Genomic DNA, 18,054 nt, shown 5'->3' with positions numbered 1-18,054 from the left:
TAAATCCCTTTTGGGCGGTCATCCCCTTATTCCCTTTTTTACATGGCCGACCGCCCTTTTCCCCCTTGTCCTTCTATCTTCCTAGCTTCGTTTCCACCGCCCGTCTACATTTATAAATTGCATGGGTGAGAGCCTGTTAGAATATCAAGCTCATTTAGTGTGTGTTGACCGACATGAGCTGGACACAGCTAGTCTAGCCATAGTAGTTAGATACATTAAATAAGTCGGTGCCTTTGGTGTGAATGGTCTTATGACCGTAGGTTGTATCTTTCACTATTTAGTGTGGTTTGAATATAGTGTGTGTGAGAGGAAGCTTGTTGCTTCACTCTGCCTTTCATCACTCTGCCTCTTTGAATCTGAACATGGTATCAGAGCCATGAATGGGCTCACTGGTGGAATGCACTCAATAAGAAGACTTGAAGAGTGAACTGAAGAGCTGAAAAAAAAGAAGAGGACTGACTGCCATCTCCATCAAAGGTCACACTAGAGGTATGTACAGTGAAGCATTGGAGTCTTCTGGCTTGAAGAAGGGTTGTTGCTTGCTGAGAGGTCCTCCAAGGACTGATTGAGCATCAGTGAGTGTATCATTGTCATGGTAATGAGCAATATGTGCAGCAGCACAGATCTGCCCAGCCTGCGTGTTTGCGCCTGCTGAAGACATGGCTTCTGCTGAAGCAAAATTGACATGAGCACTGTACAAGAGGTCATCAAATGCTAGTGAGCAGACACTGGAAGGTAGTTCAGGGTTAGAAGAAGTCATTGCTTGTGTTGGAGTTCTCTTATGAGCTAAAATCAGAGTACACAGACCTGGAACAGAAGGCTGAACTGCTGTATACAGTGTATATACAGCATATGCAATACTTTGGAAGAGCCTTGAAGCTCTCTGACATGCTTTATGGACCTCACTAGAGCCTAGGAGCATTCTAGAAGACATAAGTATCAGTTCTCAGGACTTTGAGCTGAAGTTCCTTGAAGAAAATACTCAGATTTGGAAGTGTAAACAGGCTGGAAACCTGTCTCAGAACAGTGGGCAGCAAGCATTAGCTTTCACTGAAGCACTACTTGACACTTGGCTGGGAAGATTGCATTGCAGACAATACAAGTCAAGAAGTTATATGTACTTGATGTGAAGTACTTGAGCTAAATTTTCTCAGTAAAATATTCAGATCTGAGAACTGTTCACTGCTGAAAACTGTCATGTACTGTCAGTACTAAGCATTAGATACTACTAATGCAATACAGGTCAGTTCTAGAGCTCTATCACCTATGAGAGCTGTCACATACATGCTGGATGTATGGAGGCTTGAAACATTCAATGAGTATCATTGAAAACTGAAGTCCAGAGCTGAAGTGAATGCAGACATATTGTCTTGGTCAAGTACAAATGGTTCATGAGGTCTTATGCTTTGGTCAGTGAAAATAGGTTGTCTATGTATACCTAGATGCTCATGTATTGACCTCACCATTACGAAGTAAATGTATGACATGATCGGGAGACAATTTGGGGCTGATTGGAACTTGATATGCTGAACTTTGGTTGATTGTAACCTGCAATTGAATTTGTTGGCACTTGTATGTGCTGGTTATGCACTGTTCTGTGTCTCTATGCTTATGTCTGAAGTGGCATATGTACCAGCAGTCAACTAAGCAGTTTTGGAATATGCATTACGTGTATCCAGTGGGAGTTTGACTTTGGAAAGGCTGCTGTAATTGCAGTTTACAGGTTTGGACTGCATGCTTTTGGAATCTGGCAGTGGATCTGCAGGAGTTAAATCTGAACCGAACATCAGACATATGTATTGGCAATTGTCTTTATGAGTTGGATCAACCGATTGGGACGTTGTTTGGGCTGATATTTGACTGAAATTTAATGGTTTTTTTTCCTGCAATTAATTGCAGAAAACTGTCATAAACAGTTCCGGGCTGAAGTTGAACTGTTAAGAAAATCTTGGTTTGCAGGTAGTCAGGCAAGGTCTGCAACATGGCAAATGCTGATAGAACTGATAATGTAACCCAGATTGTGGGAGAAAATCTTGATAGCAACAATTATGCAATATGGAAGTTCCGCATGGAGAACTTTCTGATAGGCAAAGGATACTGGGACTTAGTGACAGGTGTTGAGGCTGAACCTGAAGTTCCAGATAGGAATCCTACAGCTGATCAAAGACGAGCACATCGAGCTTGGACGGAAAGAGCTCGCAGAGTTTTACATTGGCTATCATTATGTATCTCGGATGCTATGGTGATGCAGATCATGAACTGTAAATCCCCAGCAGATGCATGGAACATATTGGTCAGGTACTATGGCACAACTACGAGTGCCAGGAAGATACAACTGAAGCAAAAATTCAACAACATAGAGAGGAGGAACAGATCCATACAGGACTATGTCACGGAAATTAAAACCTTAGCAGATCAGCTCGCATCTGTTGGCTCACAGGTAGAAGATGAGGATATGGTTGCAGTGACCTTAAATGGCTTGGGTCCGGAGTATAAGTCTTTTGACACTTCAGTATCTGTGCGGGCTGAGATGCCTGATTTTAATGAGCTGGTTGCATTATTGATTCATGAAGAGGTGAAGCTTGGCTTAGCTACAGGGTCAAACAGCTCTAAGAATAAGGATGCAGTTTTTTATTCGAATCAGCGTGGTCGTGGTAGCCGTGGTAGAGGCTATGGATCTGGCAGAGGAGGCCAGCAGAATGCATCCTATAGTAATAGCAATCAGCAGTCATCAAATGCAAGAGGTAGTGGCAACTTTCGAGGCAGGGGGAGATCCAAATAAGGACAAGGATTGTCACTACTGCGGAAAGTATGGGCATATTGCAAAGGATTACTGGAAGAAGCAGGGAAATCAGAAGGGCAAGCAGCATGGACATTATGCTACGTCCAGTCAGGCAGATGACTCTGGTGATAGACTGTTTGCCATGCAATATGTCAAAGATAAGGCTGCTGAAAAATCATCTGATGATGTAGTGTGGTACATTGACTCGGGGGCGTCGAATCACATGACCCCTCATGGTGATTGGTTCACGGATATGGTGGCTGAAAAGCATGGCTATGTATGCACAGGTGATGACACGCAACATAGCATTGAGCATAAAGGCAAAGTGCCTCTGGTTGTACATGATGGCAGGAAGAAGAATCTTCATGATGTTTTGCATGTTCCTTCGATTACGAAGAACCTACTGTCTGTGGGTCAAATGATAGAGCAGAACTTGCAGGTTCGCTTCAATAAGCATGGCTGCTTTATTGAAGAGTTTGGCAATGGATGCAAGTTGATCGCGAAAGGCCACAGAAATGGAAGAATGTTCACTCTTGATGCTACAATGCCAGAGCTGAATTCCGCTATGTTTGCTCAGGGTTCTGGCACTATCAGGGACTTAGAGATTTGGCACAAGAGAGTGGGGCATGTCAATTTGCAGAGGCTGCAGACCATGCAGAAGAAGCAGCTGGTAACAGGGCTACCTAGATTCCAATATTCAGATATTGGTCATGTCTGTGAGGCTTGCCAGTTTGGTAAGCAGTCACGATTGCCGTTTGTCAGGCATGTAAGACAGAGTACACGACCACTGCAGTTAGTGCACTCTGATGTTTGGGGACCAGCTCATAATGCATCTATGGGGGGTTCCAGATACTATGTATCCTTCATTGATGACTACAGTCAATATACCTGGCTTTACATATTGAAAACAAAAGATGAGGTCTTTGCTGTTTTTCAGAAATTTAAGGCACAGGTTGAGAAGGAATTTGAGTGTTACATCTCTTGCTTGAGATCTGATAGCTGTGGGGAGTATGTCTCCAATGAATTTGCTGATTTTTTGGCTGAAAATGGCATTCGTAGGCAGCTAACCTGTAGCTACACTCCGCAGCAAAACGGAGTAGCTGAAAGGAAGAACAGGGTTCTAATGGAAGCTGCCAAGGCCATGATGAATGAGAAGCATATGCCTCTTTACTATTGGGCAGAGGCTGTTGTGACAGCCGCATATATTCTAAACAGGACTCCCACTGCCGGCATTCATGACATGACACCGTTTGAGAGGCTCTATGGCTATAAGCCGGATGTAAGACACATGAAGGTCTTTGGCTGCCTTGCTTATGTGCACATTCCAGATGAGAAAAGGAAAAAGTTGGATCCCAAAGCGCATAAGAGTGTGTTCATTGGATACTCGTAGGAGAAGAAGGCATACAAATGTTATGATCCCTCTACCAGGGAGACTTTGGTAAGCAGGGATGTCATCTTTGATGAGCTGGGCTCTTGGTATGTCTCACCAGTTGCAGTGCCATCCGATTTGCCTTCCACTCATGTCTCTACAGTTGATATGCAGCAGAGCACTGCTATGACAGGACCTATCAGTCAGACAGTATCCCCATGGACAGGGAGATTGAGGAGCTCACCGTCCACTGACACGGGTATGTCAGTGAGGGGGAGACATGATGTCTTGGACAGCAAAGGAAAAGAGAAAGTTAGTGAGGATGGTATGATGACACCTGGCAGAATGACTTCGGGCTATGAGTCTAGTGATACTTTAGACAGCGAACTTGGTATTCCGACTGTCTATACGCCTGGCACGAGGCAGAACAGGTACATTCCGCCTCATGAGAGAGGTGAATCGAGTAGTGCACCACAGCCTAGACGATCGCAGAGGGTCAGATACCCTGTTGACAGGTTGACGTACTCTGGTTATTCTGCAAAGCATTATGCATACATGACAAAAGTGATGGAGATCAAAGAACCAGGTACTTATGCTGAAGCAGCAAAGGATGAAAACTGGTGTATGGCTATGGACGAAGAGATGAAAGCCTTGGCTGAAAATCAGACTTGGGATTTGGTACCACTGCCTGAAGGAAAAAAGCCTATTGGCTGCAAATGGGTTTATAAAATCAAATGTAAGTCTGATGGCAGTGTAGAAAGGTACAAAGCAAGGCTGGTCGCTAAAGGATATGCTCAGCAGTATGGCTTGGATTATGATGAAACATTCAGCCCGGTTGCAAAAATGGCAACCATACGAACTGTTATTGCCTTGGCTGCTGCAAAAGGCTGGAAATTGCAGCAGATGGATGTTAAGAATGCATTCCTCAATGGTGATTTAATAGAGGATGTATACATGGTTCAGCCGGAAGGGTATGAGCACCCTGATTTTCAGCATTATGTGTGCAGGCTGAAAAAGGCACTGTATGGGCTGAAGCAGGCTCCGAGAGCCTGGCATGCTAGGATCAGCAGTTACTTGCAGAGTCTTGGATTTGTTGTTGGCAGGGCTGATCACAGCCTGTTTACAAAGAAGACTGACAGTGGCTTGGTAGTGCTGGTCATATATGTTGATGACCTGATAATCACTGGAAATGATGACTTGGGAATTCAGCATGCTATGAAGATGCTGAAATCTGAATTTGACATGAAAGATCTGGGAGATCTGAAGTATTTCTTGGGTATTGAGGTCGTACCAGCTGAAAATGGCTTATGGCTGATGCAGAAGCACTATGCCATGGAAATGCTTAAGAAGTATGGCATGGCTGAATGCAAACCACTGGATACACCTCTGGACCAGAATGTAAAGCTAGACATGAACACTGGGGCTGAAGTAGAAGATGTGACTATGTACAGGCAGATGGTCGGCAGTCTGATTTACTTGACCATCACTAGGCCTGACTTGAGCTATGCAGTAGGGCTGATAAGCCAGTTTATGCAAAAGCCGAGAAAGCCGCACTTGGATGCAGTTAGACGCATCATGAGGTATGTTAAGTCCACTGTAGACTATGGGCTGTTCTATGTCAGAGATAAGCCCTTGATACTGATTGGATACACAGATGCAGATTGGGCAGGATGCTCAACTGACAGACGATCTACGAGTGGCTATGCCTTTGGCTTTGGTAGCGGCATGATCAGTTGGAGCAGCAAGAAGCAGCCTACGGTTGCTTTATCTAGTACTGAGGCAGAGTACAGGGGGGCTGCATTGGCAGCATGTGAGATTGCTTGGCTGCTCAAGCTTATGGCTGACTTGGATATTCAGGTTGATGCTCCAGTGAAACTGTTATGTGATAATCTGAGTAGTGTACTTCTGGCCATGAATCCAGTTTACCATGCCAGGACAAAACACATAGAGGTACACTACCACTTTATTCGTGAGATGGTCCTTGCAGGAAAGGTTGATCTTATGCATGTGAGGACTGATGAGCAGGTAGCAGATATCTTTACCAAGTCTCTGGGTAAAGATAAGTTCTGTGGTTTTAGACAGCTACTTGGAGTACATATGCTGTCTTGAGCTTGAGGGGGAGTGTTAGAATATCAAGCTCATTTAGTGTGTGTTGACCGACATGAGCTGGACACAGCTAGTCTAGCCATAGTAGTTAGATACATTAAATAAGTCGGTGCCTTTGGTGTGAATGGTCTTATGACCGTAGGTTGTATCTTTCACTATTTAGTGTGGTTTGAATATAGTGTGTGTGAGAGGAAGCTTGTTGCTTCACTCTGCCTTTCATCACTCTGCCTCTTTGAATCTGAACAGAGCCCGGCGCTCCTTGAATTAGACCATGATGCGCTTGCGCTCTTTTACAAAAGTATTGACTTGCACTTTTCCTTGTGCGCCTTTCTCCTTTATTTAGGACTTTTCTCCCTGTGCGTCTTTGTCTTTCGTTTCACTTTGCTTTGGCCTTTGTCTTCTGCTTTAGCTTTTCCAAATTTTCCACCTTTGTTCTTTGAGGGTTAACAAGGCACTATACCTATATGTTATGGGATATCCCTTTGAGGAGAAGGGAAGGTAAATGTTGGACTACATATCAGCTACAAATGCATAATTAAGTCTATCTAGTGTACATCAATGTATTACAGACGCTCCTGGCCCGCAAGACTATGTGGTGGGGTTGTCTCTTGTGTGCATGAGGTCCGGCTAGTGCCATAGCCAGTGCCGGCCCATTTTAGGTCCCATCAATGGTGCATCTGCCGGGAGCTGTGAACAAGTGGTGGTTCCGAATCTAGGGTTTCTAGGGACCCAATCTTTGGTTTATGTCCTCTGACAAGAACCGTCAAGCCGAAATATAAAAAGAAAAACGTGCTGAGAGGGCTAGGCGGCGGTTGGAGATTGTAAGGCATTATTCCCCTCAAAGAAGCAGCCCAATAAGCGGTAGTGGTTCTAATAACCTAAGTGTCATAAGTAGCCCTTTGAGCACAAGTGGAAGTCTTAGCACTTCCCCTCTTCGAGTGAATCAACCAACTTCAAGTGGGAGTGTAGTTTTACCTACACAAACTCCTGTTGTCAATCTGGTTGTAGCCATGGTGGATAGTATTGGTTGTGTGTCTTGAATGTAACATACCAAGAGCCAAATGAGAATGTCCAGGCCTATGCCAAGAAGCTAAAGCAAGTTCTTTGCAAACTTAATACTTATATCCCCATTCCACTGACTGCATAGTTGCAATATTTTCTACATGGATTAGATTTCAATATCCAGGTGTAGTTCAGTAGTGTCACTTTGGCTGACATTGACACTGCTATCACCCAAGCAGAAGGAGTAGAGTCACGCTTGCAAGTGGCTTATGTAGCAATGATAAATTGGAGTGGTAATAATTGCTAGTCATACGGCCTCACTAAATAGTGGGGGCCAAACAAAGAATCCTAATGTTATCCCAATAGGTCAGCGGCCAATTCCTAATCAAGTGGTTAGGCCGATATGATGACAGATAGATGATCGTGGCTATCAGTCGAGTGCCTCTAATGTCCTTGGCGAAGTTAAGGACATGATGAAGCACTACACCGATATGATTTCTAAACAATATAGACAAATAGCTGTGGATGTCAATTTTCTTAAGAAGCAGCAAGATTTGATAGGGAGCCAGCGCCCTAAGAGGGTGCCCCCTCAAGATTCAATTGTAAGTGGTGTGGTGGCCAACATTTCTCTAGGAATTGTTCGAATGTCAAATGCAATATTTACGGGAAGTCTGGTCACTTAGCTGCTACCTGTTGGAGTAAGATCAGTTCTCTCCAACAAGGAAGTAAACAACCTGGTCCAATTAATCATCGCATACAAGGGAATAATCTCCAGCAAGATGAGGGACCAAGACAAATACTGCAATGAGAAAAGGTTATTGTAGAGGAGTTGCCTCATAGCAGTGGAGTCAGTCTTATTGAGGCTATATGTGTCAATGATGCTGAAACTTCTAATCTACGAGCGGTAACGAGGTCAAAAGATTAAAGAGGGTGATATTAAAGGAATTGTAAAATCTATCGAGGGAAACCCTAAGCAAGATGCTAGGGGAAAGCAAGTTCTGAATCCTAATATGGAAGGTGGACTCTAAGGCTTGTTGATTAAAGTTGATCCCAAGAAGGATAAAGGATTGCCAAGAAAGAAGATAAAAGTTAAAAAAGAGGCACTAAAGCTGGTCCAAAGACCAAAGGAGAGAATAGTTTGGTGCGAGAAGAAAACTTTGGCTAACTACAACGACTTTGATCTAGCAAGTTCTCTTTGTGAAGTTAAACTAGATGTGAATATCTTGCAATTGATTAAACTTTCTCGAGGAGTACGCAAGGAATTCAAGAAAATCCTACATATTGGGTATATTGTAGAACCTTTGGGCATAGCGTGAGTGGGAGAAGATTGGTTCAATCATGCTGAAAAGCATTGTCCTAGGGTTTGAGCATACGTGGATGGAATATTAGTAGAGCATGCCATCGTGGACACTGGATCCTCCGTCAATATCATGAGTTCAAACTTAATGGAGAGACTAGGTCTCAAAATTCAAAAAGATGCTTCCACACTTCTTAAGATGCCGGATGACAGTCTAAGACAACCAGAAGGTCGCATCACCAAAGTCCACGTTACAGTTGCAAGTGTGGAATTCTATCTCGACTTTAGGGTGATAAGGTTTGTTGAACGCCCTAGCTATCGAGTTTTGCTATAGGTAGGCCATGAATCTTACAAACAGACTACCAAGTCGATATACCTTCTGTCAAGATTGTGGGAGAGAAGGAAGGAGTCTCACTTGTAGCTTTCTTGCTTGCACAATGGGGGAATACACACAAAGGTGGAGGCTGAAAACAATTTTCCTCTTCTTAGTTGTGTAAGCCAAAAGAATTCACTTACAAAAGAAATAGAAGAACCCTATATATGGGTCTCAAACCAAACTCAACTAACTAAGGTGGCATACTAACTGAGCCACGAACTAGAGTAGATAAGGATAGCTGTCATCTAGCTATTACTCATGGGCAATGTATCAACCGCATCTGCAACTGACAAGTCGGTGACATAAATGCACAACGGTCACCCTGGCATATCACGAGTGGAGCTCGATATCTCAACACTCCCCCTCGAGCTCAATCCCAATTCCTGCACACCAAGCAGGTCTCTGAACTTACGCAGCTTCTCTGCGCCCAATGCCTTCGTAAATATGTCAGCTACCTGATCCTCTGTGCTGACATAAACTAGATCAATAAGACCTAGTAAAACCCTCTCCCACACATAGTGATAATGCACCTCAATGTGCTTTGTTCTAGCATGATAGACTGGGTTATTTTCCAAGTGTATACTACTCATGTTGTCACAATAAATGACAATTGGCCCATCTGTAGACTGATGCATATCATAAAGTAGCTTATGCAACCAAGCTACCTCACATGTAGCCATTGCTGCACCCCTATACTCAGCCTCTGTGCTCGACAAGGTAACTGTAGGCTATTTCTTGCTGCTCCAAGTGACTGCAGCACTCCCAAAAGAGAACACATATCCACTGGTAGATCGTCTATCAGAAATACTACCAGCCCAATCAGCATCAGTGTATCTATGTAACTGTATTTGAACCCCAGTCTCATAAAGTAGTCCATACTGCAATGTGGACTTCATATATCTGAGTATGCGTCTAGCCGCATCCAAATGTGGTTTCCTTGGAGCCTGCATAAACTGACTTACCAATCCAATAGCATAGCTCAAATCTGGCCTAGTAATAGTCATATAAATCAAACTTCCTACTATGCATCTGTACATAGTAGGGTCTTCCAGAAGCTCACCTGCATCTGTGCTCAACTTCACATTCTGCTCCAAAGGAACTGAAATAGGCTTACAACCTGTCATCCCATATTTGGACAGCATGTCCAATCCATACTGCCTCTGCAAGAGCCATATCCCACTTGGTGATCTAATCACCTCAATGCCCAAGAAATAACGCAGCTCTCCCAAATCCTTCATCTCAAACTTTTGCTTCAATAGCATTTTCACATGAAGGATATCTTCATCACTATCACTTGTGATAATCAAATCATCGACATAAATGATAAGCAGCATAATACATTTCTCTGTTTTTCTCACATAAAGTGAGAAATCTGCCTTGGAAATCTGAAAGCCAATAGTGACAAGATACTGTCCTATCTTGTCAGATGTGAGGTGCCCGCCCATCGGCTTTCCATGCACTCTTTTAGCGGTCTATCGAGAAACGAATCTAAGCGTCGCTGCCCGGCACTCCCAAGGAATGTTCCAAGTTTTGTCGCCTAGGGTTTCTCGAATCCACCTCGCAACGGAACGTTCACGACCGAACCCACTAGGATCGACCTGAAATTTGGGTTCCTAGTTATCAAGGTATCCTATTAGCATTCTAGCGTCGGGTATTGGACATCCTACTTTACGCAGAGATACCCAACCCGAAGCAGATCTATGCCGCACTTGGTTCAAAGAGAATGGGAAACGAGAGGGATGCGTTGCTCAACCTCTCTGCCCATAGGGCATAGTCCCATTCCGGTCCCCTAAAACGGCATGAATCGAGGTTCTATCCTAACAATTTCTAAGGTCGAACGACGATAAAAACTTGTGAGAAGCCTCCCAGTTCTCTGGGACCACCCTGCCATAGGATGGACCCGTCGGGGGTTCCGCCCACCCGCTTCCCTTAATAGCTTTAGTTTTCTAATTAGGTCCTACCACATTTATGTGTGACACTTAAAATCAGCTTCATTAATTAAGCCTTTTAGGGAACAAGGTTCGTTCCCGTAAATTATAGCACAGACACGAAAACATAGCAAAGCAATCTATTGACAAACAAGATTAAACAAGTTCCTTAACTTATCTTCAAGTTAATCTTTGTCTCCCGCCCATACAGGAGAAATTATGTTTCTCTTCTGTCCAACAGAAGTATCCCTTCTGCCCTGCAGAAGTAACAGGTCCAATTCACATGGCACCACAAACTCAATCCTTTATCTAGAATAGGATCTCCCAATATGCCCAGATGTTGGGGGCCACGGAGGTCTTCAACTCCATTCTAGACCTAGCAAGGGGTGTCCAGAGCTCCAACTGACCCGCAAGCTGTCTAAGAGCGAAACATAATTCCCGTGGTTGACCTTTTCACCACTCGACCTTCGGCCCATGAATCGAGCAGTGTCCTCTCGGGTTACTACGCGGTGCGACCATGGAGGTGATCCACCCATACAATATATCATTCCTTAATTAAATCCTTTAAGAGTCAAGCACAAACAAGGCATTCGTCCTAATATCATTTTCTAAGAAAACATTCCTTTATTCCCATGGCGACTTGTCATCACAGACCCTTGCCATGCATTTACCATAAATCACAAGCACTTGGAATAATCATCCAAACAGCAACTAACAACCAGTTGAATATAAAAACATTTAGGATATTGTTTGATCAACCAACAAAACCAATTGCATTCTTTCCAAAACAATGCAAGAGTAGATGAAATAATATTTCCCATTGCATAATTGCTCTTCCCCTTGGGATCTAAGAGAAATATTATGCAAAAATGTTCTTAACACTTCCTTCCTTCGGCTAGGGTATATGTTAAGGGTTCAAACACTATTCATGATGTAAGTTCTATAGGTCACTTACCTTGATTGATAACCCGACCCTGAGTTTGGATTAGCAAAAGTCATCATTATCTGACGGATCTCAAGATATCTTAGTTTTAACCCTTATGATTAATTTCTTGTCCTAGCTCTTAGTCAAGTCATGAGGCAAATAGAAATTTATCCTCATACATCAAACATGTTATAGGCATAACATATAAATACTTGATGAGATAAGTGTGAGATGATCTCAAGTAATTAGACTCCAATAGGCCTCCTTGCAGCATCTCGAGGTGACTCTTCTCTCTCTCTCTCTCTCTCTCTCTCTCTCTCTCTCTCTCTCTCTCTCTCTCTCTCTCTCTCTCTCTCTCTCTCTCTCTCTCTCTCTCTCTCAAGCTCTCTTTCAAGCTCTTCCTCACAATCTCTTGGAGGAGTATCCTCCTCTCTACCTCTCTCTCGCAGCCTCTCGGGGTCTCCTTATGTTTCCTTATGCCTCTCCCATGCCTCATATTTATAGTGAATTAGAGAAGAGGGCTTGTGGTTGAGGAGTGGAGCTCTTTGTGGAGGGGGATCTTGGAAAGATCAGTGATCTGATGCTCAGATCATAAATCTGATGGTTCCATTGGCTCCGAAAGGGGGGTAAAACTCCAAGACACTTGGTTAGAAAGCTCTTAGTTCACTCCTTCTTTTCTCTCTTCGAAGTGCTGTCTACTGCCTGTAAACTGCGATCGTGGCGCGCGCGATTTCGCCAGTCACTTTTCTTTATTTTTCTTTTTATAAAATCTTCAAACTAACTAAAATATCACTTGTCTTTTCTTTTAAATGACATCTAGTTCCATATCGTTTTTTTAGGATAATATCTAAAATATCTAAAATATACTAGCTTTGCCCAAAATCTAGTGTTTTTGGACCTTCCAAACTATACACATGAACTTTAGTGATTAATATAACTCATAAGTCTCGTTCACGTTGTAATTTACGTGAAGGGTAGCTACGGTCTTTGCCAATTCGATAAAAATATCGAATTTACGACTCTTGATTTTTCTAAATAAAATATTTTAAATTAAATAAAAATTATCAATAATTAATGTTAGTTAGTTTTTACCTTAGTTAGTCTTTAGTTAGTAATCTTACTAACTTATTAATTGACTAACTAACTTTTATTGTGCGGAGATATTACATCAGACCATGCTCTAGGTGCTTGCTTCAAGCCATACAAGGCTTTCTTCAACTTGCAAACAAACTCAGAATGAACAACATGCACATAACCTGGTGGCTGCTCCATATAGACCTCTTCTTGCAAATCACCATGCAAGAAGGCATTCTTTACATCCATCTGATGTAAAGACCATCCCTTTGATGTAGCCATAGCAATGACTGCTCTTACGGTTGCCATCCTTGCAACCGGACTGAATGTTTCTTCATAGTCAATGACATATGTTTGTGCATACCCCTTGACTACTAATCTTGCCTTGTATCTGTTCACAGAACCATCTGTGTTGTGCTTCACCTTATAAACCCACTTACAGTCAATTACATTCTTATCTTTAGGCAAAGGTACCAACTCCCATGTAGCATTTGCTTCCAAGGCATCCATTTCTTCATCCATAGCTTTCTCCCATTTTTCTTTTCCCATGGCTTGCTCAAAAGAAGTGGGTTCTAGTTCCTGTATCACTTTGACTATATATGCATAGTGAATGACTGTAAATCCATCATATTTCAGCCTATCCACAGGATACCTAGCTCTGCTAGACCTCCGCAAAGTAGGCTCACTTTCAGGTGCTCTCAAAACATCCCTGGTCTTCCTTACTCCAGGTGCAACAATAGAAGGAATACCCAACTCATCATCAATGCTCTGTTCTGGGCCACTGGATTCACCATCCACATAAGAGTGACCTGCATTCACATCAAACATGGGCTGATCTACCTTCTCTTTTCCTTTTCGTGATACCTGCATACCACTATCTGCATTGCTTTGAGAAGATTCTCCTAATCTCAATCTGTCTGTCCATGGCGAAGAATGTGAACCACTGCTAGAGGACGCTCCAAGTCCACTAATATCTTGTGATTGCTGCTGTGAATTCTGTGCAGCATTACCATTTTGTGCATCTACATTATCAATCACATTTATTGGTTTATACCAGCTACTCATCTCATCAAAAACAACATCTCTGCTCACTGTAAACTTACGAGTAGAAGGGTTATAGCATCTATACCCTTTCTGCTGCAAAGAGTAACCAATAAAGATGCATTTCTCAGCTTTTGGATCTAACTTGGATCTCGACTCATCTGGCACACGAACATAGGCAATGCAACCAAAAATTTTCAAATGACAAATTTCTGGTTTCCTACCAGTATACCTCTCCTCTGGAGTCATCCCATGTATTGCTGCAGTGGGAGTTCTGTTCATTATGTAGACTGCTGTAGCAACTGCCTCAGCCCAATAAAAATCTGGCAGGTCTTTTTCATTGAGCATGGCACGAGATACCTCTCCAATATGTCTGTTTTTCATTTCTGCAATTCCATTTTGTTGTGGGGTATGACTGTTGAGATATCGAGCTCCACTCGTGATATGCCAGGGTGACCATTGTGCATTTATGTCACCGACTTGTTAGTTGCAGATGTGGTTGGTACACCGCCTATGAATAATAGCTAGATGACAACTATCCTTATCTACTCTAGTTCGTGGCTCAGTTAGTATGCCACCTTAGTTAGTTGAGTTTGGTTTGAGACCCATATATAGAGTTCTTCTATTTCTATGTACTAGAGTTCTTTTGGCTTACACAACTAAGAAGAGGAAAACTGTTTTTAGCCTCCACCCTTATGTGTATTCTCCCATTGTGCAAGCAAGAAAGATACAAGTGAGACTTCTTCCTTCTCTCCCACAATATTGGCATGGTATCAGAGCCTTGTTCGTGGTAAGGAGCTCAAGAAAGCAAACCAAGTTCATGGTGCTCTGGTAAGAGGAGCAGTGTTTCTTTCATTTTCTATTTTGGAAGCAGATCTATGCAAGTAGCACAATCGGAAATTGCAAGAGTGCATTGTCTCAGGTTGAGACGCCCTTCGCGGTGAAGCAACAGGGCAGTATATGCTACGGGATAGGGCTTTAGCCCTTCGTGAGCCTGTTTTTTTTATTTGAGGCCATTTCAGGGCCTGTTTTGGAGGCGGAAGTTTTCTGCACACACTTAGGAAAAGGCCCTATTTTATGCTATGCGACCACTGTTCTACAGGTCGGTGAAAAGTTACTGTAGAAATTGCATCGTATACTTATGCACAGAGACATTGGGAGTTACAAAATCATCCCTGTTGCCTGTTGATGCAAAATCGTCACTAGAAAGTGACTGTATGGTCAAATACCACTTTCGTCAGTTTTGCAGATTAGCCCTTGTGAGGCTGAAGTTGTGTTCTTTGCAGTGACATAATTTTTTGCAGTGTTTTGTAATGGCGTCTGATTCTCTTTCATAGATTGTCACTGAAAAGCTTGACAAGAACAACTTCCAAGCATGGAAGTTTAGAATGACAAATTTCCTTATGGGAAAAGGATATTGGGAATTCGTTGCAGGAAATGAAGAAGAACCAGTTCTTCCTAATGTTCCCAATCAACAGCAAATGCAGGCATTTAAAGCATGGCATGAGAGAGCCAAGAAAGTTATGTACTGGCTGTCTATTAGTATTTCAGACTCTTTGATTGTGCATATTCAGGATGCAAGTACGCCAAAGGAGGCATGGGATACTTTGTCAAAAATGTATAGCACAAATACGCAAGCCAGGAAAATGCAGCTCAAGCAAGAGTTGCATAATGTGCAAAGAGAAAATATGAGCATCAATGACTACCACATGAAGGTGAAGAAGATTGCGGATGCACTTGCTTCCATTGGGTCGCCAATGGAAGATGATGATTTAGTTTCCGTGACCTTGAATGGTCTAGGAAAGGATTATGCACAGTTCCGAACATCCATTTCCGTCCGTGAAAGATTTCGTGATTTTGAGGAGTTGATTGCTCTTCTAATTTCTGAGGAGCAGAGAAATGGTGGTGCATCTTCTTCAAGAGAAACTTCAAAAGAAGCTGTCTTCTACTCAAATGCTAGAAGAGGTAGAGGCAGAGGTAGAGGAGGCCGATCTGGAGGCCGTGGTAGAAATCAGAATATGCAGCAAACTCAAGAAAACCAGTCCTATGGAGGAGGACGTGGTAACTCTAGAGGCAGGGGGAGCCAAAGAGGTCGTGGTGGATGGCAAAGAGGCCAAAATGCAAACAGTAATGTTGAATGCTACTACTATGGTAAAATGGGTCATATGGCTAAAGACTGCTATAAAAAGCAAAATGACATCATGAATGGAAAACTGCAACAAGGGAATTATGCATCTTCTAGTAGACAGGGTGATGATAGAAATGAGCATTTGTTTATGGTGCAACACATGACCAATTCTGTGACAAGTGCAGAAGAAAGTAACGATGTGTGGTATGTTGACTCAGGTGCATCAAACTACATGATAGGTCGTGTAGAATGGATGAAGGATGCAAGGAAAATGGAAAAACCAGGATTTGTGGAGACTGGTGATGATACTGCACATCCTATTGTGCAGATTGGAAATATTCCTTTGTCTATGCAGGATGGGAAAAAGAAATACCTGTCGGATGTATTTCATGTTTCGAATATCACCAAGAACCTGGTTTCTATTGGTCAAATGGTTGAGCAGGGCTTGCAGGTCAGATTTAATTCCCATGGATGCTTTGTTGAGGATATGAAAAATAAAGGTTGCTTGATAACAAAAGAAAAGAAGAAGGACAGAATGTTTACATTGGATGCAGACATGCCTGAATTGAGTGCAGCAACGTTTGCACATGGGACCGGTGTAGTTGCATATATTGATATCTGGCATAAACGCATTGGTCATGTTAATGTACATCGACTTAAATCAATGCAGGCCCAAAATATTGTTGCAGGATTGCCAAAATTCAAGGTTGCAGAAATGCATAAGGTATGTGAAGCCTGTCAGTTTGGAAAACAGGCAAGGAAACCATTTCCTAGACATGTTCAAGAGAGTAAGAAGCCATTGGAATTAATCCACTCTTATGTGTGGACTACTAAAGCTACATCTCTTGGAGGCTGTCATTATTTTGTCACTTTTATTGATGACTATAGCAGAAAAGTTTGGGTGTATTTTATGAAAAAGAAAAGTGAAGTTTTTGGGCATTTCAAAACTCTTAAAGCTATGGTTGAAAAAGAAACAGGCCTACAAATAAAATGTCTAAGGTCAGATGGAGGGGGAGAGTACCTCTCAAATGAGTTTGCAAGGTTCTTGCAGGAGCATGGCATAAAGCAGCAATATTCATGTAGTCATATCCCACAACAAAATGGAATTGCAGAAAGGAAAAACATGCATATTGGAGAGGTATCTCGTGCCATGCTCAATGAAAAAGACCTGCCAGATTTTTATTGGGCTGAAGCAGTTGCTACAGCAGTCTACATAATGAACAGGACTCCCACTGCAGCAATACATGGAATGACTCCAGAGGAGCGGTATACTAGTAGGAAACCAGATATTTCTCATTTGAAAATTTTTTGTTGCATTGCCTATGTTCATGTGCCAGATGAGTTGAGATCCAAGTTGGATCCAAAAGCTGCGAAGTGCATCTTTATTGGTTACTCTCTGCCCAGCAGAAAGGGTATAGATGCTATAACCCTTCTATTCGTAAGTTTACAGTGAGCAGAGATGTTGTTTTTGATGAGATGAGTAGCTGGTATAAACCAGTAAATGTGATTGATAATGTAGATGCACAAAATGGTAATGCTACACAGAATTCACAGCAGCAGTCACAAGATATTAGAGGACCTGGAGCGTCCTCTAGCAATGGTTCACATTCTTCGCCATGGACAGGCAGATTGAGATCAGGAGAATCTTCTCAAAGCAATGTAGATAGTGGTATGCAGGTATCATGAAAAGAAAAAGAGAATGTAGATCAACCCATGTTTGATGTGAATACAGGTCACTCTTATGTGGATGGTGAATCCAGTGGCTCAGAACAGAGCATTGATGATGAGTTGGGTATTCCTTCTATTGTTACACCTGGAGTAAGAAAGACCAAGGATGTTTTGAGAGCACCTGGGAGTGAACCTACTTTGCGCAAGTCTACCAGAGCTAGGTATCCTGTGGATAGGCTGAAATATGATGGATTTACAGCCATTCACTATGCCTATATGGTCAAAGTGATACATGAACTAGAACCCACTTCTTTTGAGCAAGCCATGGGAAAAGAAAAATGGGAGAAAGCCATGGATG

Source organism: Lygodium microphyllum, chromosome 10 (genome assembly GCF_053477565.2).
Source record: "Lygodium microphyllum isolate KBCC chromosome 10, Lygodium_microphyllum_v1.1.10, whole genome shotgun sequence".
Taxonomy (NCBI): Eukaryota; Viridiplantae; Streptophyta; class Polypodiopsida; order Schizaeales; family Lygodiaceae; genus Lygodium; species Lygodium microphyllum.
Note: the sequence above shows the minus strand (reverse complement) of the source record.